General features: G+C 41.2%; 1 protein-coding gene across 3 annotated transcripts in view; it reads right to left on the bottom strand.

Moving 5' to 3' along the window:
- Window positions 1–21,603, bottom strand: part of cplx2b (complexin 2b) — a 68,660-nt gene extending 47,057 nt beyond the window's left edge. For 2 of the 3 annotated variants that reach the window (XM_060926992.1, XM_060926994.1), the window contains exon 1: window positions 3,836–3,950. The gene's annotated coding sequence lies outside the window, so the exon portion shown is untranslated. Of the gene's footprint in view, window positions 1–3,835; window positions 3,951–21,538 lie in introns of those variants that run through there. The other variant, XM_060926993.1, reaches the window with a different exon arrangement.
- Between the last annotated feature and the right edge of the window lie 1,331 nt (window positions 21,604–22,934).

The following is a 22,934-nucleotide window of genomic DNA, read 5'->3' as shown; positions in this document are numbered from 1 at the left end:
TTCGAGCCCAGTGGCTGACGAGGGCCTTTCTGTGTGGCGTTTGCATGTTCTCCCCGTGTCTGCGTGGGTTTCCTCCGGGTGCTCCGGTTTCCCCCACAGTCCAAAGACATACAGGTTAGGTTAACTGGTGGCTCTAAATTGACCGCAAGTGTGAATAGTTGTTTATCTCTATGTGTCAGCCCTGCGATGATCTGGTGACTTATCCAGGGTGTACCCTGCCTCTCACCCATAGTCAGCTGGAATAGGCTCCCGCTTGCCTGCAACCCTGTACAGGATAAGCGGTTACAGATAATGGATGGTGTTGGTATCAGTACCAAAAAATATGTCCTCATACCCAGGTACATCGGAAGGTTTTTTTTTTCTATGGGCTAAATGCCATTAGAACCTAACAAGATGACTGTGAAGCACAGAAAGCTCCGACTACATCCTGCATGGGCTATTTCTTTGGTGCACATATGAATAATTTAGCACTTGATTTCTCTCCCTGCTGCTGGGTCTCTGCTGATGATTTTTCAGAAAAACACAAGGAAAAGCTTCAGCGCATGCTATTCTTCACCTGTCACATGCAACTTATTAGCAGCTGACACACTTCTTTCACTTTGCTGAGCTTTATAGTCATAATTGATAGATTTAGGTGATGGCACAGGTGTGTGTGTGTTTGTGTGTGTGTGTGGGTGGGTGAATACAATATTTATGCCATTAAAAGCAAAGGTTTCCAGTAAGACTATCAGGATTATTTAGAAGTATACCAAACACCAGTCAAACAAGGCTAGGGTCCAAGATGGTTTTGTTATTTTGCTGATCAATGTCACATGACTAAACTCACCACTTAATGTTAAATAGACATGTCAGAGCAGGAAAATCACCAAACCGTGCTGGATTTTGACCTTCCGAGACTGGATAAATAGATTCAAACAAATATTTAAGCAGTGGACAAGGCTACAGTAACAAGGCTGCTTGTTATTTCATGACCCACTGGCCCGAAGAGGCAGGCTTTATGCATACTGTATGTTGTATGTTTTTTTTCCCCGTATGTTCATGTTTAGTCTTCTCCTAGAGCCGTGTCAAATGGTTATTCAAAATTACACAGCATTTATCTGTTTGTGAGATGTACACAACTTTATTTGTACCATTTCCCTATCTGTGTCTTTATTTGCATTTCCTGTCATTCATCCATCAATCCATCCATCCATCAGTCATCTGTACTGCTTATCCATCAGAATCATGAAGGAAGCTGGAGCCAATCCCAGCTAGTCTTGGCCAGCCCAACACCACCATGTCCCATTCCCTGTCAGTTTTAGATTATCATATAATTAAATAATTGTATAATTTTTAGCTATATGATTATGTGTCCTTTTATACTTTGATTAACATCATGTTCTAACCCTTCATACACTGAAGAGCACATGAGAGCAGCGCAGCCTACATTAATCACAGCTTTTAGTATCTGACAGTTTTACAGTGATGATCACATCGTTGCTTTGAGAAAGCATATGAAGAATGTTCAGAGGCTACACATTATTCTTCTTTTGCCTCAGGAACCAATGGTGTAAAACAGCAATGTGCATTTAGGGCATCGAGTGTGCAGAGTCCCATTAACTCTAGTGTATCTGCAGCACAGAGAAGCCTCACCATGCCCTGTGCTTTTCTGTCTTACAAAGATCTCACGTTGTCTTAGTCGTCGCAGTCTGTAGATTAGGTTGTCAATCTGCACATCAGTAACTGCTAATTTACACATATTTAGATGAGTAACATCTTTGTCTCAAGCTAACTGAGAGGCTTTTGATTGCAGTTTACCAAACAGTACATTTTCATGCTTGGTGCATTTCAAACTGGAAAAAATAGTGGCACAGAGATATACATATCATGCATAGGATAAGACTTATTACCTACTCTATAAGCATTGTTACAGAACGAACACACACACACACACCCTTGTACTTCTATCTTTGTAGGGACACTATTTGACATAATACTCAAATAACCTAAAAGTCTAACCCCTAACCTCTTACCCTAATCTTAATTATCACAACTAATCCCAACACAAACCTAAACCTAATTCGAACCTGAACCCTAAAACTAAGTTTTAACCCTCGAACAGCCCTTTGAAGAAGTGAGGACTGACCAAAAATGTCCTCACTTCCCCAAAAATGCCCTAACTCTGGTGGTATAAAATGTATTCCAGTCCTCAATATGCACGCACACACACACACCCTTGTACTTCTACCTTTGTAGGGACACTATTTGACATAATACTCAAACAACCTAAAAGTCTAACCCCTAACCTCTTACCCTAATCTTAACTATCAGAACTAATCCCAACCCAAACCTAAACCTAATTCGAACCTGAACCTTAAAACTAAGTTTTAACCCTTGAACAGCCCTCTGAAGAAGTGAGGACCGGCCAAAAATGTCCTCACTTCCTCAAAAATGTCCTAACTCTGGTGGTATAAAATGTATTCCAGTCCTCAAAATGCACACACACACTTCTACCTTTGTAGGGACACTATTTGACATAATACTCAACCTAAAAGTCTAACCCCTAACCTCTTACCCTAATCTTAACTATCACAACTAATCCCAACCCAAACCTAAACCTAATTTGAACCTGAACCTTAAAACTAAGTTTTAACCCTCGATCAGCCCTCTGAAGAAGTGAGGACCGGCCAAAAATGTCCTCACTTCCTCAAAAATGTCCTAACTCTGGTGGTATAAAATGTATTCCAGTCCTCAATATGCACACACACACTTCTACCTTTGTAGGGACACTATTTGACATAATACTCGACCTAAAAGTCTAACCCCTAACCTCTTACCCTAATCTTAACTATCACAACTAATCCCAACCCAAACCTAAACCTAATTCGAACCTGAACCCTAAAACTAAGTTTTAACCCTCGAACAGCCCTCTGAAGAAGTGAGGACCGGCCAAAAATGTCCTCACTTCCTCAAAAATGCCCTAACTCTGGTCATATAAAACATATTCCAGTCCTCAATATGCACACACACACCCTTGTACTTCTACCTTTGTAGGGACACTATTTGACATAATACTCAACCTAAAAGTCTAACCCCTAACCTTTTACCCTAATCTTAACTATCACAACTAATCCCAACCCAAACCTAAACCTAATTCGAACCTGAACCCTAAAACTAAGTTTTAACCCTCGAACAGCCCTTTGAAGAAGTGAGGACCGGCCAAAAATGTCCTCACTTCCTCAAAAATGTCCTAACTCTGGTGGTATAAAATGTATTCCAGTCCTCAATATGCACACACACACACACACACACACACGAGATCATGAGGCATCAGGGAAGATCAGTTGAGCTTCAAATCAATTATTTAAGCTGTGTATGCATGTGAAAGCCTGCTGTAAATATTGCGCATCTGTTCAGGCCCATGCGTATTCGGTTACTGATGGAACTATAACGGAAGGAACCAAATGAGAAGAAGCGATGTGTGATTCCGGTTTTCGGACACCAGTGTTACACCGGCAGCCTCCACAACAAACCCAGCAGCAGCAGCAGCAGCAGCATCCTCCTCCTCCTCCGCCTCCACCATCGCATCTCTCTGTGTACCTGCGCATCCTTCCAGCCGCCTTCCGCATTAAAGCGCTCATGCACCTGGAAACTTACTCATGGTGCTCATCGTGTGTGTGTGTGTGCATGTGATTTAAAAAAAATATTATTATTATTATTATTATTTTTTTTTTTGGAAGCTGAAGCCGTCCTACCCGGTGCCGCGCGCTTGACGCTATCCTGCGCCCGCATTAATACTGCGGATGATGGAGAGCGAAAAAAACCCAGGCATGCAATCATCATAAGGCATACAGACCTGCGCCGACAGGAGGGAGACACAGAGCTGCAACCTCCGGGTGAGTTCGCCTTATGTGTTTGAAGAGAACAGCGTCTGCTCGCCTGCGCTGTTCCGAACCTCCCTCCTACCGTCCGTCCATCCCTCCCTCCCTTCTTCCGCAGAGCTCCACTCCTCCCTCCTTCTCTCTGTACCTTCTCTTCCACAGTGCACCCCCTCCCGACCACACCTCCTCTCTCTGTTATAAATAACAACAGTCCCACGCCTCATTTCTTTTCAAATCATTGTGCAAAACATCAAGCAATACTTCACACAACAACAACAACAACAACATACCTACCGTAATATTCCCTTGACAATCGTCTTTTCAATATACTATCCAAGTGTTGAATACCTCCACTGCTGCATTAAAGGAGAACTGAAGGCAAATTTCTTATTATCAAAATTCTATTTATCCCATTTTATTAAATATAGGAATGCATTTTTGAGAGCTATTTTGTCACTGGGGTGGCACGGTGGCGTAGTGGTTAGCACTGTCGCCTCACAGCAAGAAGGTCCGGGTTCGAGCCCCGTGGCCGGCGAGGGCCTTTCTGTGCGGAGTTTGCATGTTGTCCGCATGGGTTTCCTCCGGGTGCTCCGGTTTCCCCCACAGTCCAAAGACATGCAGGTTAGGTTAACTGGTGACTCTAAATTGACCGTAGGTGTGAATGTGAGTGTGAATGGTTGTCTGTGTCTATGTGTCAGCTCTGCGATGACCTGGCGACTTGTCCAGGGTGTACCCCGCCTTTCGCCCGTAGTCAGCTGGGATAGGCTCCAGCTTGCCTGCGCACCCCGTAGAACAGGATAAAGTGGCTAGAGATGATGAGATGAGATTTTGTCGCTGCTATCGCAAGTTAGGAGTGTTTGAAATACGCTATGTAATATATCAGTCCATATGTCAAAGCAATGGGCGTAAACGAGATTCGTTGAGACCTGTGCAAGACATCGTAGGACGGAAGTAAAACGTACAGCGGAAATCAAAGTGACCGACATCTGCCAACGCTGTCAAGAGACATGCGCGCCCTCTTTCGAATGCTGATGTAATCAAGCCGGAAGTTTTATTTGTTTTGATAGCAATCAGGAAAGTTTGAAAAAAGTAGGCAGTAATCGTCATTTAAACTTGTTTTTGAGCAATATTTCGTTTGGAAAACAGTGTTCAAAATGGCGGCACTGACACCTGGCTGACGCATGACGTTTCAAAGTCTCGCACAAGTCTCGTGAAGATCGTGCAGATAAGCGACGCTTGCCGTGGACCAAACGAACTAAATTCAACATGGCTAAAAACCAAATAGGCCAATAAGTATAATATTTAATTGCAATTAGTTGCCAATATGGGGGCGGTACGGTGGTTTAGTGGTTAGCACTGTCGCCTCACAGCAAGAAGGTCCGGGTTCGAGCCCTGTGGTCGGCGAGGGCCTTTCTGTGCGTAGTTTGCATGTTCTCCCCGTGTCTGCGTGGGCTTCCTCCGGGTGCTCCGGCTTCCCCCACAGTCCAAAGACATGCAGGTTAGGCTAATTGGTGGCTCTAAATTGACCGTAGGTGTGATTAGAGTGTGAATGGTTGTTTGTGTCTCTGTGTCAGCCCTGCAATAACCTGGCGACTTGTCCAGGGTGTACCCCGCCTTTCGCCCATAGTCAGCTGGGATAGGCTCCAACTTGCCTGCGACCCTGTAGAACAGGATAAGCGGCTACAGATAATGGATGGATGGATAGTTGCCAATATGAGTCACAATATAAGGTTACTAAAAGCGAAAATGTAATTGAATAACACATTAATTAAGAAATAAAGCAAGTTTAAAAATGACCATAGTTCCCTTTTAACACTTGGATGGAAAATCTGTTGTTCTGAATACATTCTTACTTTGTGCATTAACACTTACATTGTTCTGAATTGTAACCGACTGAACAGACCAGAGGCGTTTCTAGCTACTGAAAAGACCAGGGGCTAAGTCAAGTTTTTTTGGGGTGTATTTTTTTTTATGGGAGATTGACATCAATAGATTGATGAGGTTAGAACAAGAAGCCTTTACTTAATCACACGTACACTCAAGCACAGACTTAAGGACAGTGAAATGACCCTAACCCATAACTACGTCATCGCTTGTTTACCGCAATGCATTATGGGCGATACCCGGAGTCAGCTCCGCTATATTGTTTAGTTTCACCTTTGTTAAACACTGCGTTGTTCTGTCTGACTGGTTTTAACCATGCTTAAAGGGAATTGTGTGCCTTACTGTGTCTCCACAACAAAGGGAACACCTAAATTGAGTTTTATCAGCTGCCAGTCGAGAAGAAAGAAATGGATAAGTTTAATATGCAATGAAATGGACAAGTGTTTGTAGCTTACATTTCTCTGGTGGGAAAAAGCCGTACTTAAACTGTGACCCAGCAATATTTCCATGGTCTGCGGACTGGCCTTCGGTTGTAGAAGATTATAACAATCGACACTGTTCATTGTCTGGAACTAGTGATATTCCAAAGCCTGTAAAATAAAGAAGCATTCTTTGGCCTTTGCCTCTCAATGTGCCTAAGCGCTTGGCAGCCAAACGAGCCTGTCGGACCAATAAAACTCCCAAACCACGAAGGGTTCTCTTTCGGTTATGTATAGACCCCTTCGCATGTTTGTAAACAAACCGACCGTTGCCAGGATGCGCGCGCAGCCTGGACCCAGAAACAATGGCGCTGCCCATAGACCAGCATTATGAGCTGTCAGATTATGCAAAACAATTGTCGTTACAAGATCGAGAATGCTACATAAATAAGTTAACTCTAACAAGTGGACATCGCCTACCGGATCCGCATTTAATTAAAGAGTGGACGGACGATGTTAGTAAGTTCCCTGGTATACAATGGCCAGATATATACTCGTACCTTATTGACAAGACTTCAGTGTACACCCACGAAAAACTTCGTGCCTACAAGTCTTTAGACGCATATGATTATGTTATGTGCGAGCATGTACAACTTGATTAACAATGGGACATTCATATTCATTTTGTTTTAATCAAATTATGCCAGTGATGTGATGGCAATGTGGCTTTAGCTACAACAGCAAATACCAACACTAAACAGCAATTTGCAGGAGGTAATGGCATGAAAGGAATGATAGTGTAAAGAGTGCAGCTAAGAGAAATCAGAGCTGCGTAAAAAGCGAGAGGCAGAGAGCAGAAATGAAACTGAACGGGGCGGGAGCTAGGTTAGAGCAGTCAACGCAAGTTGGCATTTAGAGTGAGGGCACACAATTCTACCTTTCCATCCTTGCTTTAAAATTGTGATTTTCGGCATACACAAATAATGATGGCACAAAATCTGGACTGCTTGAGTCAAGCGAGACCTCTCCTACAAACAAAACTGCATGCAAAGCTAAGCTAACATGCTAACAATATTCATTACATTGTGTAACTATGACCCAGCTAATCAAACAAACGTTACCAAAATATTTTGCTACATCAATAAGCGAAGACTAGAAAGAATAAAAAAGAAAGATTTAATAAATAGCCTGATCTTACCTGTGATGAAGTGGGCGCTGCAAACCCGCACGTTTTTGATAGTGCTTTCATCCCAGTCTACACGTTTGATGGCTTGTAGCCATAGATGTCGGCGATTTTTTTGGAATGGGTGAGATCCTGCTGGAATTCTGAACATTTTAACCCCATCACTGCTACGATTCTGACACCCGACAACACAACAACTAGGCATTTCTGAGTCTTTTTTGGGTCCAGGCTGCGCGCGCAATTTCCGCTTACGTATGAATGACGTTTACTGCGAAGGGGTCTATAATGTTCAGTGTATCTCACTAGCGGCATTTATTGAAGAAAATGCACTTATACTGAACATGACATGGCAGATCAGCGGGTTTCCAATTTTTTTTTTTGTAATGTTTCCTGATATCAAGTTTTATTTAACTAATCACTCATTACCTCCACCAAGGAGGTTATGTTTTCGGTAGCATTGGTTTGTTTGTTGGTTTGTCTGTTAGCAACATTACGGAAAAAGTTATGAATGGATTGCTCTGAAATTTTTTTCCAGAGGCGTGACTGGGCACAAGTAACAATCCATTAAATTTTGGCGGTGATCCGGATCACCTTCTGGATCCCGAATTTTTTTAAAGGATTCTTGGCAGAGGTCTGTGCTCTCCGAGTGCTTTTCTAGTTTATAAATGTTTTGACGCTGTTCATCTGGGCCCGGGATCACGAAGCAATCTTAGACTTAAGTCAACAGTTGATTTTTCATAATAGTTTCCCTAACTGCAGCTGTAACTTTCATTGTGCTGGATCAAGATTAAGTACAAGGCTAAGATTTCATTAGAACAAAGTTTCTTAGAAAATGCTAAAGAATAACTGAATATTAAAAGAAACAAATTTAGACTTAAGTCTAAGATTGCTTCGTGATCCAATATACGTTCTCAGAAATGAGACATTCTGAGATTTGATGTTGTCGTTGTACAGTATGGTAGACTCTGTATGGTAGACTCTTACCTTCTCACCAAGCTTGATTTGGATTCCGATTTTCCTGCTGTAAACCCGTGACATGTTATCCACCTCTTTAAATCACCAATTTCATTGTCTTCCACGACAGAGCACAGCAAAATCGCTCCTCTCCCATTGCTCTCATGTAAAATTAATCTGACATCCATCATATTGCTCAACTACCGACCCCGGCTATGCCCCACTGTGGCAAACAAGTGATGATGTAGTTATGCTTGGGGGCTATTTAACCTCTGCATTTAACCCATCTGAAGCAATGAACACACACATGCACACACAGGGAGCAGTTGGGGGTTAGGTGCCTTGCTCAAGGGCACTTCAGCTGCCCCATGTTAACCTAACCGCATGTCTTTGGACTGTGGGGGAAACCGGAGCACCTGGAGCAAACTTGCAAACTCCACACAGAAAGGCCCCCGTCGGCCGTGAGGTTCGAACCCAGAACCTTCTTGCTGTGAGGCAACAATGCTAACCACTATATCACCATATTATATCTAACTTTACAATAAATATTACCACCCACGGGGCTGCACGGTGGTGTAGTGGTTAGCGCTGTCGCCTCACAGCAAGAAGGTCCGGGTTCGAGCCCGGTGGCCGGCGAGGGCCTTTCTGTGTGGAGTTTGCATGTTCTCCCCGTGTCCGCGTGGGTTTCCTCCGGGTGCTCCGGTTTCCCCCACAGTCCAAAGACATGCAGGTTAGGTTAACTGGTGACTCTAAATTGACCGTGAGTGTGAATGGTTGTCTATGTGTCAGCCCTGTGATGACCTGGCGACTTGTCCAGGGTGTACCCCGCCTTTCGCCCGTAGTCAGCTGGGATAGGCTCCAGCTTGCCTGCAACCCTGTAGAACAGGATAAAGCTGCTACAGATAATGAGATGAGATTATCACCCACACAAATTCAAAGGTTATGACATTACTATTAGTGATTTTTGCACTGCTCTTTTTAAATGTATGTAGTTCACTTCAGTTTCTGTCTCCTTATTATTAAATTATCATCAACACCCATGATGTCTCAGGAAACTGACGCATGTGTCAATTGACTATTAAATATCACTCATAAAATCAATCCTGAGTTTAATAAAAATATAATTTCTCACTCACATGTCTCCTTTAGGACCACAAAGACACCAATTCTAAGCTAAATTATTATATTACAGCATTCAAAATCCCAGATGACATCCCATCTCACAGGACTATGATCATATAAATATGTCTTCCAAGTTTCTCTCACACACTCACACACATAAATACCGTTTTCTCCAATACATCCAGGCTCAGTTGACTGCAGCAACTCGTTTGTGGTGTCTGGACAACACAAATTTATGTTGACATTAATATTGTGTGGCAAAACATAAAACTATTTTATCCCTCTACGTGACTAATATGCCAAAGGCTGGCTATGGGATGGTCGGCTGGCTGGTTCCGCGTAGTCGACATGTAGCATTATAACATATGACTAAATTATGTCAGGGCAACTATTGGTGTCTACATGAACACAAATTGTTGTTGACCTGTTAAATAAGCTTAGTCAGGGCAAATAGACCACCACCATAGATATTCATTAAACCACTCGAACTTTTGAGCTCGCCTGGCTCACTAATCATACAGACCCCACGCTGTAAATTCAACATAACCAGGCTACACAGAGCAATTTTTGTGCATCAACATAATTCGAGAGGCTACATTGTTGATACATTCTATATACACAGCCATGGTTGATGACTTACCATCTGTTTTCATCTTGGAAAAATCCAACAATAGTGGATTTTTTTCCCCTGAAGTTATCTTCCAACCAGTTCTGAATGTTCTTCTTCTGTTGGCAGTTACCAAAATTTTGAATGTGCACTGTGCAGTGCTCAATTACGTGTCCCCCCCGTCTTTGGATGCTGTAAGTCAAGTTCTGATCAGTTTCAGTCAGTTGGTTTCTATTAATCTCTTACTTTTTTTTGAGGGTGAAAATACCTGGGGCTATAGCCCCGAGAGATAGGGCCTAACAATGCCAATGGACTGGACTGTATATACGCCTTGAACAAACATCTAGAGTATAGAATAATCACTTATACTGTTGCAGACATTCATTCATTCATTCATTCATTCATTCATCCATTTTCCAGAGCTGATCTCAGGAACACTGGGTGCGAGGCCATCCCAGGCCAAACACACACACACACACACACACACACACACAATTTCAAGAAGCCAATTCGCCTACCAGCAATTTTTTGGGAGGTGGGAGGAAAATGGAGGAAACCACAGAAGGAACTCACATGGATGTGGACATGGGAAGAACATGTGTAACATCTCACAGACAGCAACCCAAGCTTGGGATCAAACACAGGAACCCTGGAGCTGTGAGCAGCCCTGCAGACATGCAGTGTGTTCTTAATGCCAAACTAGACCTTATTTTTTTAATTAAATAATAATTTTTGTAATATTTTGTTAAGTTCTCCATTCCGGCAGCTTTCAATAAAATTTATTCTCAGATGAATAAACCACAACATCCAACCAACCACAGTGAGGAGGAATCTCTTCTCACAGGTCAGCCATGCTGACTTTTCCTCTTGCACTAGCATTCTCACTGTATACGTATGTATGTGTTTTTCTTTGGAAGGCTCGCTAATGGAAGAGCCTGAAGTTGAATTTTAAGTTTAAAAACAGTTAGATTCTGCTTTCTATACACCTTTAACACCTGCACTGTTGCATTAACACATATGGTGTACACAAATCCAGTTAAACGTACTCTTATGTTCATGAAATCAACACAAATAAACACAGTAAGATTAATAAAACACTAAGCAATTTTGATGGAAATAAGGGGTGTTGAGCTTTTTCATACATTTTCAGTCAAGAAAATAAAAATCGGAGATTACAATGATAAAGCCTAGTAGCTAGTTTCGTTTCATATTTTGTTTCTTTTCAGTAAATCATGATGGACATATACAGTGTGAAGGCCTGGTAAAATAATACTATGTTAAGTCATAGGAAACATGCGTAAGCAGTGAAATCTATTGTCATTTTCAATATTGTAGTGTTAACAGATTTGTGACTTGATATTTACCTTATTTGAAAGAGGAGAACATTTTGAGCTGATTCAAACTATTTTCATTTTTCATGAACATTAATCACTTTGTCTGCCATATAATATTTTCACACCTGTACTGAAGGACACGTCAGCACTGAATTGCTTTTCATTGCTTTTCAGCCAGTGGCACCATCAATCAACAACTTAGTGTTACATGTGTTCGGTAACTTTAGTTTGTTTATAAGAGGGGTTTTACAGCTTTTTGGTGATGCTGTGAAGGTGCTCTACTCATCTGTCATTATCTCTCCTATTCATCAAAACCAAACAAACACTATTGCCAACTGTTCAGTCGGCGCTGTAGGCATAACCAAGGTAGAATATTATGGAGCTTAGAAGCTGACAGAATTATTTGAATATGAATTTCATATATTTGGATTAAATACACATCTTATTAAATAAAATTATTCCTTTAATATAAAAAGACAGTTTTTTTCTTTGTTTTAAACTGGATAGGGGTAAAAGTTTCCTTTAATTTACATTTACAAGTTATGATTCCGAGATTTAACACATTCAGAATAAATACAAATCTCAAAAATACAAATCTCAACAATAAACATTTTATGTAAATGATGCCACTGTGGGCGGCATGGTGGTGCAGTGGTTAGCGCTGTCGCCTCACAGCAAGAAGGTCCGGGTTCGAGCCCCGTGGCCGGCGAGGGCCTTTCTGTGGGGAGCTTGCATGTTCTCCCCGTGTCCGCGTGGGTTTCCTCCGGGTGCTCCGGTTTCCCCCACAGTCCAAAGACATGCAGGTCAGGTTAATTGGTGACTCTAAATTGACCGTAGGTGTGAATGTGAGTGTGAATGGTTGTCTGTGTCTATGTGTCAGCCCTGTGATGACCTGGCGACTTGTCCAGGGTGTACCCCGCCTTTCGCCCGTAGTCAGCTGGGATAGGCTCCAGCTTGCCTGCGACCCTGTAGAACAGGATAAAGCGGCTACAGATGATGAGATGAGATGAGATGCCACTGTGAAGCATCCAGTATTCCCAGGAAAAAGTAGATGCTTTCCAAGTTATCAAATAACTTAAAAAAAAATGTTCTACTCAAAGTTTTCTACAGATGTAAATCACAATTTCCAGTGTAATTACAGTACTTAGGTCATGTTCTAGCTAGCAAGGCTATGCTAATTTCTGCTTGCTGGTAATTATTAGCAGCTAACAACCAAAGTTAGCTTAATTTAAAAACACATCTATTTCATTCCAACATAAACATTTTAGAAGCACTTACTTCATTATGGCTCATATCTTCCATTTTTTACTCCGTTTACCTCTAGTCTACATCTCTTCACTTCATTTCATGGACATAAATGTGGCAGAAGACCATGATTTGTTAAATGCTGTGTTTGATGATTCTAAAAAAATTTCTCTGCAAATCCTGAATGCTTCACCTTTGGTGTGATTTATATAAAATCTGTATTTCCATCCATCATGGTCACGAGGGAAGCTGGAGCCAATTCCTGCTGACTTTGCGTGAGAGGCAGGGTGGTCACACAGAGACAAACAACCATTCACAACTATGGGCAATTTAGAGTAGTCAGTTTCACTAATCAGCATGTCTTTGGACTATCAGAGGAAACCAAAGGCTACCTGTCGGTACCTCATATAGTAAAGGGTACATCTGTGGGCAAAGGCTTTTGTTAAAGAGCCCCACAATTATGGAACAGCCTTCCAAGTAGTGTTCGGGACTCAGACACAGTCACATACCCCTTTTCCACCAAATCAGTTCCAGGGCTGGTTCGGGGCCAGTGCGAGTGCTGGTTCACAACTCGTTCAAATTGCGAGCCGGCTGAGAACCAGTTTGCTTTTCCATAGCTCGCGGTGCTAAGGGAAGCCACGTCATTACGTCACTGTATATGTCAGTTACGTCGCTACGTTTGCATAAACCTTGGCACGAATATCGAAGCAAAAACAACACGGAAGAAGAAGAAGCAACAGCAACAACAACAACAACAATAATAATAATAATAATAATAATAATAATAATGGCTGACTTCGCGTTTGTACAGCTGCTGCTTCTCGTCACTTAAAAATGGTGATCTTTCGCGGTCTTGTTATTGTTGTTGGTCTTAACAACTCCGCCCCCCCGCTGACGTAAGCGGTTCTTTCCTCTGGCCCAGCAAAGAGTTGGTGCTAGCCTGGAACCGGTTTTTCTGGCCCCAGAGCCAGTTCTTTGTCAGTGGAAACAGAAAACCCGGTTCCAAACTAAGCACTGGCCCCGAACCAGCCCTGGAACTGCTTTGGTGGAAAAGGGGCATCAGTGGTTTAAGTTTAGCCTGAAAACGTTTTAGTTTATTCAAGCCTTTTATTAGGTAAAGGAGTAGATCTGGAGGGTCCTCAGGCATAGAGTATTTAGGTAAACTGGGATGTATGGATGCTGTCCCCCCCATTCTTACACATTCACTCCAGTTTGTTGACAGTGGACTGGCTGACTGCTTTATGTCCCAGGGCTCCCTCATGTCTGTGTTACCTTCTGGCTCTTCCTTTTACTTATGCTGTCATAGTTAGTCTTGCCAGAGTCCCTGCTTGCACTCAGCAGAAAATGTATACTGTTCTTAACCATTAGATGACAATGGGCATACCTAACAACCTGTGTTTTCTCTCTCTCTTTCTCTCTCTCCCGCCCCTCTCCATCTTTCTGCCTCTCCCTCTGCCTGTCTCTGTTGAGTTACATGGTGATCCTGAGATACCAGTGATGCTGGCCTCTCTTTATTGCAGTGTATCCCATTGTTCTTCATCTGGCCAGGGACTGCAGATAGAAATTAGCTAGTAGCTAAATCTGGTACACAGCACATTTTCCCTTTATGTGATTAATGCATTTTGTACATGGTCCCTGTAAGAAATAAATTTAATAAAATAAATAAATAAATAAATAAATAAGGGGCGGCACGGTGGTGTAGTGGTTAGCGCTGTCGCCTCACAGCAAGAAGGTCCTGGGTTCGAGCCCTGGGGCCGGCGAGGGCCTTTCTGTGCGGAGTTTGCATGTTCTCCCCGTGTCCGCGTGGGTTTCCTCCGGGTGCTCCGGTTTCCCCCACAGTCCAAAGACATGCAGGTTAGGTTAACTGGTGACTCTAAATTGACCGTAGGTGTGAATGTGAGTGTGAATGGTTGTCTGTGTCTATGTGTCAGCCCTGTGATGACCTGGCGACTTGTCCAGGGTGTACCCCGCCTTTCGCCCATAGTCAGCTGGGATAGGCTCCAGCTTGCCTGTGACCCTGTAGAAGGATAAAGCGGCTAGAGATAATGAGATGAGATGAGATGAATAAATAAATAAATAAATAAATCCTGCTCTTCAGACCTGTCTGATCCATCCTGATGCCCTACTTCTGGCTAGAGTCTCATCAAATCACTCCTGTGGAGGACCCATATCCACAGTCGAAAGACACACTTAGAAGATGGCTCTGGGCTACAACTGACATGATAACTTTAGGACTGCAGTTGTCATGAACAGTTTTGCACTCAAGTCTTCATCAATGAACAGCTGATAACATCAACAAAGTAGACTTTATGCTAAAACTATAATGAACTTCCTGGTTACACAGTTGTACTGTGTGACTATATAGGACACAGTTATAAAATAAGTTATTTATAATCACGCTATCTGTTATCACCCAGATGAGGATGGGTTCCCTTTTGAGCCTGGTTCTTCTCAAGGTTTATTCCTCATGTTGTCTGAGGGAGTTTTTCTTTGCCACTGTCGCCTTAGGCTTGCTCATTAGGGATAAATTAATTTATTAGGGATAAAACGTGTTAGCCCTGTGATGACCTGTCTACTTGTCCTGGGTGTACTCTGCCTCTTGCCCATAGTCAGCTGGGATAGGGTCCAGCTTGCCTGCGACCCTGTAGAACAGGATAAGCGGCTACAGATAATGGATGGATGGATCGATGGATTAGTTCATATGTTTAAAGTCTTTCTGTAAAGCTGCTTTGCGGCAATATCTATTGTTAAAAGCGTTATACAAATAAACTGACACCACAGGAAACATACACAGGCATGAGAAGAACCTGCAAACTCCACACAGAAGAGAAGAAGAAACCTTTATTTGTCACATGTACACTTCAAGCACAGTGAAATTCATCCTCTGCATTTAACCCATCTGAAGCAGTGAACACACGCACACACACCCAGAGCAGTGGGCAGCCACACCAGAGCGCCCGGGGAGCAGTCAGGGGTCAGGTACCTTGCTCAAGGGCACTTCAGCCCAAGGCCCATGTTAACCTAACTGCATGTCTTTGGACTGTGGGGGAAACCGGAACATCTGGAGGAAACCCACGCTGACACGGGGAGAACATGCAAACTCTACACAGAAAGGCCCTCGCCGGCCGCTGGGTTTGAACCCGGCGACCGTGCTAACCACTTAAGGCCAATTTATGCTGACAACCCAGTCCTCGCAGATGGCGTCGCAGATGGCGTCTGCGAAGCCCCCCCCTTCGCAGACGCTCTGCGCGCACCTCCCAAAAATTGTGACCACCGCAGACAGCCTCGCAGACAGCGTCGCAGACAAGAGGGCTCTGATTGGTCCACTCTACATCCGCTGTACATGCACTTTCGCTTCCCTACTTTCCCGGTTTGTTTTGTTTTCACGACCACCATTTTTAAAAACATGAGCGAAGATGGAGCAGCACGAAGAGCGGTTGATCGAGGAAGTGAGGAAGTACGTACATCTATACGACTCCAGTTCTAGTCATTATAAGTAACCGGAGGGTAAACACTCCACTAACCACACCCACCAACTACTCCTAGCGATTTCGCGACTTCGCGCCCCCTTGCGTTGTGGCGGTGAATAACATCGCGCACGCCTATTACTCCCCGCTCAACGATAAATTACAGCTGTCTGCGAAAAGCTATCTGCGAAAGCCTTGTCGCAAGAGCATGCAGAGGCCTTTACACCACCATGCCACCAGTGAATTGGACAAGACAGCAAATACTCTATGGGATGTAAACAGAGCATGTGTAGCTGAGACTAAACAAACATGACCATAAAAGCATGGAGACTAAATGGAAACAGGGGTATGAAATAACATTGTTTCAAATTTGGTGAGAACTATCAGAACTGTTTCCATTTAGTCTCCATGCTTTTATGGTCATGTTTGTTTAGTCTCAGCTACAGATGCTCTGTTCACATCCCATAGAGCATTTGCTGTCTTGTCCAATTCGCTGGCCACAAGCTTCACAATTTTGAACTCTGCAATGTGATTGTCTATTTGTTCTTCTTGTATACATGGACATGTTTGCAGATTTATGATGAGCAAAAAAACTCTTGCTGAGGATACTTAATGCAAATGAAAAAGATTGAGATTTGAGTTTTGGGATTGTTGTATAAAGGACCTGTTTATTCACATTTTGTGTTTGTATTTGGTGTTCATGTTTAATCAAGTACCAATAAAGAATGCCTGTCCTTCTAATACAGTGTAAAGGCCACTTTTGTGTGTTGTTAAAATGATGACCTAATAAGTGTTTTCAAATCAAATAATTAAATCAAGTGGCCTTTTTTTTTAAACAGTTAAACATGTGATCTTTTTTAAACCAAAGACCCAGTCAGTGGTTGATGAAACAGAATTATTTCCCCAGGATTAGCTCTGCATTTACCAACAGAGGGCATAATAAACAAAGAGGACTTTTTTATTGTAGATTTTATTATATTAAAATATGTTTTAGTCAGCAAAATATCCTGAATGTATATAGAGCATAAAACTAAAATTATTGGATTACTAAGTGCAGGACAGAAGTTAATCTGTACAATAGAAATATTTTCAGTCCATCCTGACCAATCTTAGATTAACCAGATGAATGCTTCCTTAGGCGTGTTCATGAATATGAGAGTTCATATAATCTAACCAATATACATCATATAGTCAAAATAAAGCAAGTCAATCTTTAACCATTGCTCCCATGGGTTTATCAGTTGGTTTGGTATGACTGATGTACTTAGAATTTATATGGGTTATAGAATTGGCATAGGTTGATGTACTTGATGACTTATTTTAATTGCTTATCACAATAAACAATTCAAATATATATAAATACAAAATAAATATACAATTTCAATATTGTATTTATTTATATCACTTATTCTTCCATGTCTTTTTGTTCCTGTGTCAGGTGCTGCTATATGTATAATACCTTCTAAGAATCAAGAGTGCCAAAACATGTTGAGTGAAACCACATGCAAAACTATATTTAGTGAAGTCAGTTACAGTTATAAAATACCATGTAGGAATGTGAATACGGCCATGTTGCCTGCCATCATCATCATCATCATCATCATCATCATCATCATCATCATCAATAAAAGTTGTTGTTGGATTAATGTAAATTAATCCCTTGTAGATTCATATTTTATGAGACCAAAAATAAAAGGTTGTCCATCAGATATTATTTGGATAAAAGATACATTATCAAGTCTCAGTGGTGTAATGATACTGTAAATGTGAACACCAAACCCACAGCTAGAGCCTCACCTTATTACTGTAGCAGCTGCATGAAGTAAATCTTAAATCCCATTATATTCACATTGACAAGAAGAACCATAATACATATAAAAATTAAGCATATACAGTTTTCAGAAATTGCAACATAAGCTCTGTTTGTGTAATCTTGCTGGTACTTTTTTCCCAACTGAGTTAAAATATGTAACTTTCCCACTTCAACAAACATCCTGATTAAAGCATAATCCTGTAAATACAGTACATGGCAACTACAAGGTTATGCGGTCATTTACAAGCACAAAAGATTAAATGGGAAGCCACTTGATAATGTATCACGGTCAATGCACAGATCAATAAGTAAATCAAGACATTTTTACATCGTCAAATCATTAAATATCGTAGGTTGTCTCGGAAATGTAACATGCATCATTCTCATACTATGGATACAGTTGCACAATATAATAAATACCGTGCCACCCTGAAATCTCTATTTGTGAAATTATATTTTTTGAGATTTTTATTTACAAGTTTTTTTATTTTAAAATGATATACATTTATTAATTAGACTATAAACTAATATTATTCAATATGATGTGTGTATAATTCAAATATCTTCTTTCGGCTGTTCCTGTTAGGGGTCACCACAGCAGATAATGTCCCTCCATCTTCTCCTGTCTGCCGTATCTTTTTCTGTAGCACCAACCGTCCTCATGTCCTCTTTTCCCACATCCATAAATCTCATCTTTGTCTTCATCTTTTCCTTCTACCTGGCAACTCCATCTCCAGCATTCTTTTCCAATATACCCTGGATCTCTCCTCTGTACGTGTCCAAACCAGCTCAATCTCGCCTCTCTCACTTTGTCTCCAAGCCGTCCTACATGTGCTGTCCCTCTAATATTCTCATTTTTAATCCTGTCCAACTTTGTCACTCCCAAAGAAAATCTCAGCATCTTCAGCTCTACTACCTTCAGTTCAGCCTCCTGTCTTTTTGTCAATATAAATTGTCAATATAATACAACATAATTAAAAAAATGCAAAATTAAAAAATTTTAGAAACTGCTGATCTCCTGGGGTTTTCATACAACAGTCTTTAGAGTTTACGCAGAACGGTGCGAAAAACAAAAAAAACATTGAGTGAGCGACAGTTCTGTGGGTGGAAACATCTTGTTGATAAGAGAGGTCAGAGGAAAATGGCCAGAGGTGAGTTTCCCAAAAGCATTATAACACAAAGATCATGGGGAACAGCACAATGAACACTCTCTCTCCTAGTTAAGATGGTCTTAGCATTAAGAGGCTTTGGGGAAACCCACCCCAGATTGGTTCAAGCTGCCAGGAAGGATATAGTAACTCATATAATCACTCTTTATAACCGTGGTGAGCAGAAAAGCATCTCAGCATGAAACAACAGAAAACCACATTGGGTTCCATTCCTGCCAGCCAAGAACAGGACTCTTAGAATCAAGAACAAGTTCCTATTAAAGTGGCTGGTGAGTGTTTGTTTATTTGTTAGTTTGTTTATTTATTTATTTATTTATTTATTTGTCTACCTACCTACCTACCTACCTTTTTCACTACAGACTCAAAACTTCTATATAGATCATCCAAAAGAAATGAGGTACTCTGTGCTTCTGTGGTACATTCACAGTGGTCCTTTAATGGTTGTGATTTAGTTTAACATTTGTACTTAGCTAACTGTTATAAATTCTAGATTACAGGCCATACTTACTCACAGATAACCTTTGAAACAAACAATACATTATAGCTCCAATAGACTGTATACTCTTTTTTTTATATTCATGTTTTATGATGCTGTGACTGGAGAAAGAGAACAATGAGGCTTATGACACTATAATCACAATTTCGTTGTACCCCACTGTGCAATGACAATAAAAGTCTATTCTGTTCGAATTAGAGCCACAATGAGTTCAAGGTCATGAAAAGATACAACCCCAAATCAGAAAAAATTGGAACGATCTGTTGAACCTGAAACCTTAAAATTGAAAACAATGATTTGTAAATAATCTTTGACCTGTATTGCACTCAAAACAATACAACAGCACATTATTTGATGCTTTACCTCATTAACTTTATTGTTTTTTTTTTCCAAATAAACTCATTTCAAAAAAGTTGGGATGGTAAAGCATTTACCATTTTATAATGTTGCCTTTCCTTCTCACAACACTTAAAAGATATTTAGGGACTGAAGACACCAAGTGATGAAATGTTTCAGGTGTTATTTGTCCCATTCTTCCTGCAAACAGGTCTTAAGGTGCGCAACAGTACGGGGTCATCGTTGTCATATTTTTTGTTACAAAACTCACTACACATTTTCTATTGGGGACAGAGGGGACAGGCACGCTCTTCTTCTACAGCCATGCCTTTGTAATGTGTGCAGAATGGGGTTTTGCATAGTCTTGTTGAAATATCCCTGTTGCTCCAAAATCTCAATGTACTTTTCTGCATTAATGCTGCCATCACAGAAGTGTAAGTTACCTTTGCCAAGGGCACTGACACAACCCCATACCATGACAGACCCTGGCTTGTTGCTGGTAACAGTTTGGATGGTCTTTTTCATCTCTGGTCTGGAGCACACAGCATCCATTTCTTTCAAAAAAGACCTGGAATACTGATTCGTCTGACCACAATACACATTTTCACTGTGAGATGGTTCATCCCAGATACGTCTGAGCCCAGAGAAGATGATGGTACTTCTGGACACAGTTTAACATAAGGCTTCCTTTTTGCAAAGTAAAATTTTAACTGGCATTTGTGGATGTAACTCCATATTGTAGTGTTTGACAAAGGTTTGCCAAAGTAATCCCAAGCCCACGTGGTTATATCAGCTATACAAGAATGATGGTTCAGAAGGATGATGCAGTGCCGTCTGAGAGATCAAAGCTCATGGGTGTTCAGCTTAGGCTTGTGCCCTTGCCTTTTAAACACCAAAATTCCTCCAAGTTCCTTGAATCGTTTAACAATGGTATGCACCTTTGAGGATGAAGTATCCAAATCCCTTCCTATCTTTCTTTGAGGAACACTGTTTTTAAACATTTCAATAATTTTCTCAGGCATTTGTTGACAAACAGGAGAATCTTGGCCCATCTTTGCTTCTCAAAGACTAGGCCTTTCTTGGATACTGATTTTGTGCCATATCATGATTACAATCACCTGTTGACCTCACCTGTTTCAAATCACATCATTATATAATTGTTTTACCTCACTGCTTGCCATAAATTGCCCCCATCCTAACTTTTTTGAAATGTATTGGAGGCCTGAAACACAGGAATGAATGTATATTAACAAATGAAATAAAGTTGACCAGACAAAACATGAAATATCTTGGGTTCATACTGTTTGTAATGAAATACAAATCAAGAAATCACTGTTTTCTTTTCTTATTTACATTTTACGTACCATCCCAAATTTTTCTGATTGGTATTATATGAAGCATTAGGCAACTGTCAAGTAACCATCATATTAGCTTGGTTATTATGTCAGAGCTTTTATGCGAGAATAGCAATAAGAAACCATAAAACCAAAGTGTCATTCATTAGTGAAACATTTTCTTTAATTCAAAAGGTCCTTTGAAAAAAAGAGAACCAGTTGTGTACTATAGTTGTGTCATCTGTACTCTTAGGTACTGTATGTCTTGCACCTTTCATACACCACAGTATTTATTATTACAAAAAGCCTGCTCACCTGTTTTTGGCGTTGTGCAGTTTTCTGTAATAAATCCTGCTGTCCAGTAAGCTGTATCTATCTGAAATCATTAGACATTTACGTAGGCGTGATCTATTTCCTGTAACATTTGTGACTATATGGACAGCTCTTTTATGACTTTGAAGCTCACTGAACAATAAAGTCAATAGATCTGTTTTTAGCTAACTGCAATCTATACAGTATGTTCTCTGCGTTTCACAATGCATATGGAATATGTTTGAATAATTTATTTTTACAGTGAATAGAAAATTTGGGTTGTGGTGTTGTAATTTTTTAAATGATTAATGTTATAATCTACCCATTATTATATAACTATGCTGTGTTTTACATAACACCAAATAATGCACTATCCTAATTAACATAGTTTATGAGTGTTTCTGTGAATGCTGAGAAATTTGTGTCCCAGAGCCATCTCAAGGCCTGTGTAATGTGGAGAGATCTAAGACCTGTACATCCAGCAAGAACTCCCTGGGGCCTACTGTGAAAAAATTCGGCAGACCTCGCTGACATTTCTTAGTTGTTGGAAAAAAATCGAAATAAGTGTGAAAATGGCCAACTTGGCTTGTCCTACCTGTCACCTTGGTTTGAACTAACAGTGTTATTTCTCCACTGAAAGCCAGGAGACAAGATTACCCTCTGTGCATGTCATGGATATGAGCGTGTTTAAAGAAAATACATCTAAACTTGATGCAGCTTTTAATCATTTCGACTACAGCTCAGCCTAAGTAGGTGTCCCACGAACTTGCGGTCAACTATGTGACGATGCTGAATTCAGCCCCAATATTGCAATGGCTACTCAGATACAAGGTTCGCCTCCCTCGTGTTATCTGGCAGGGCAACAGAACAACATCTCATACACACCATCTTGTGTAATGCTTTTGGTATGTTTTTTTTTTTTTGCATGGAGTCAAGTGTGTAAAAATTGAAGCGTACCTTTTTTATGTGTCAACTATGTGACGATGATTACATCTGCATGATTAACTGCGGTAAGTAGTCAGTATGATGAAACAAAGTGGCAGCCCACTCCCTTCATGCACATGACCCTGGGTGATAATAGGTTGATACCAGGGACGCAGGAACTCATCTGAAGTGCAGGGTGCTGTAGGCTATGTCATCGGATGATGCACCAAATATAGCCCAAAGGCTATATTCTCAGTATTATTTCTTACAGTAGGCTGAAAGGGTTTATCATCGGGTACATACCCACTTGTTGCCTCGCTGACAGGGGAGGTGGTAGCCCTACTGGTGCTTTCACTACAGCCAGTTAGCTGCTGGTCAGTGGCAGTGCTACAGCCAGTGCTGGAGTGGGAAGCCTGCCCTGATGATGAAGGCCTCTCGTCCTCCTCCTGAACTTCCTCGTGCCCTCCGTCATAAG

The sequence above is a fragment of the Neoarius graeffei genome, chromosome 8 (assembly GCF_027579695.1).
Source record: "Neoarius graeffei isolate fNeoGra1 chromosome 8, fNeoGra1.pri, whole genome shotgun sequence".
In the NCBI taxonomy this organism is placed as follows: domain Eukaryota; kingdom Metazoa; phylum Chordata; class Actinopteri; order Siluriformes; family Ariidae; genus Neoarius; species Neoarius graeffei.
Note: the sequence above shows the minus strand (reverse complement) of the source record. Positions and strands in the feature narration are given on the sequence as shown.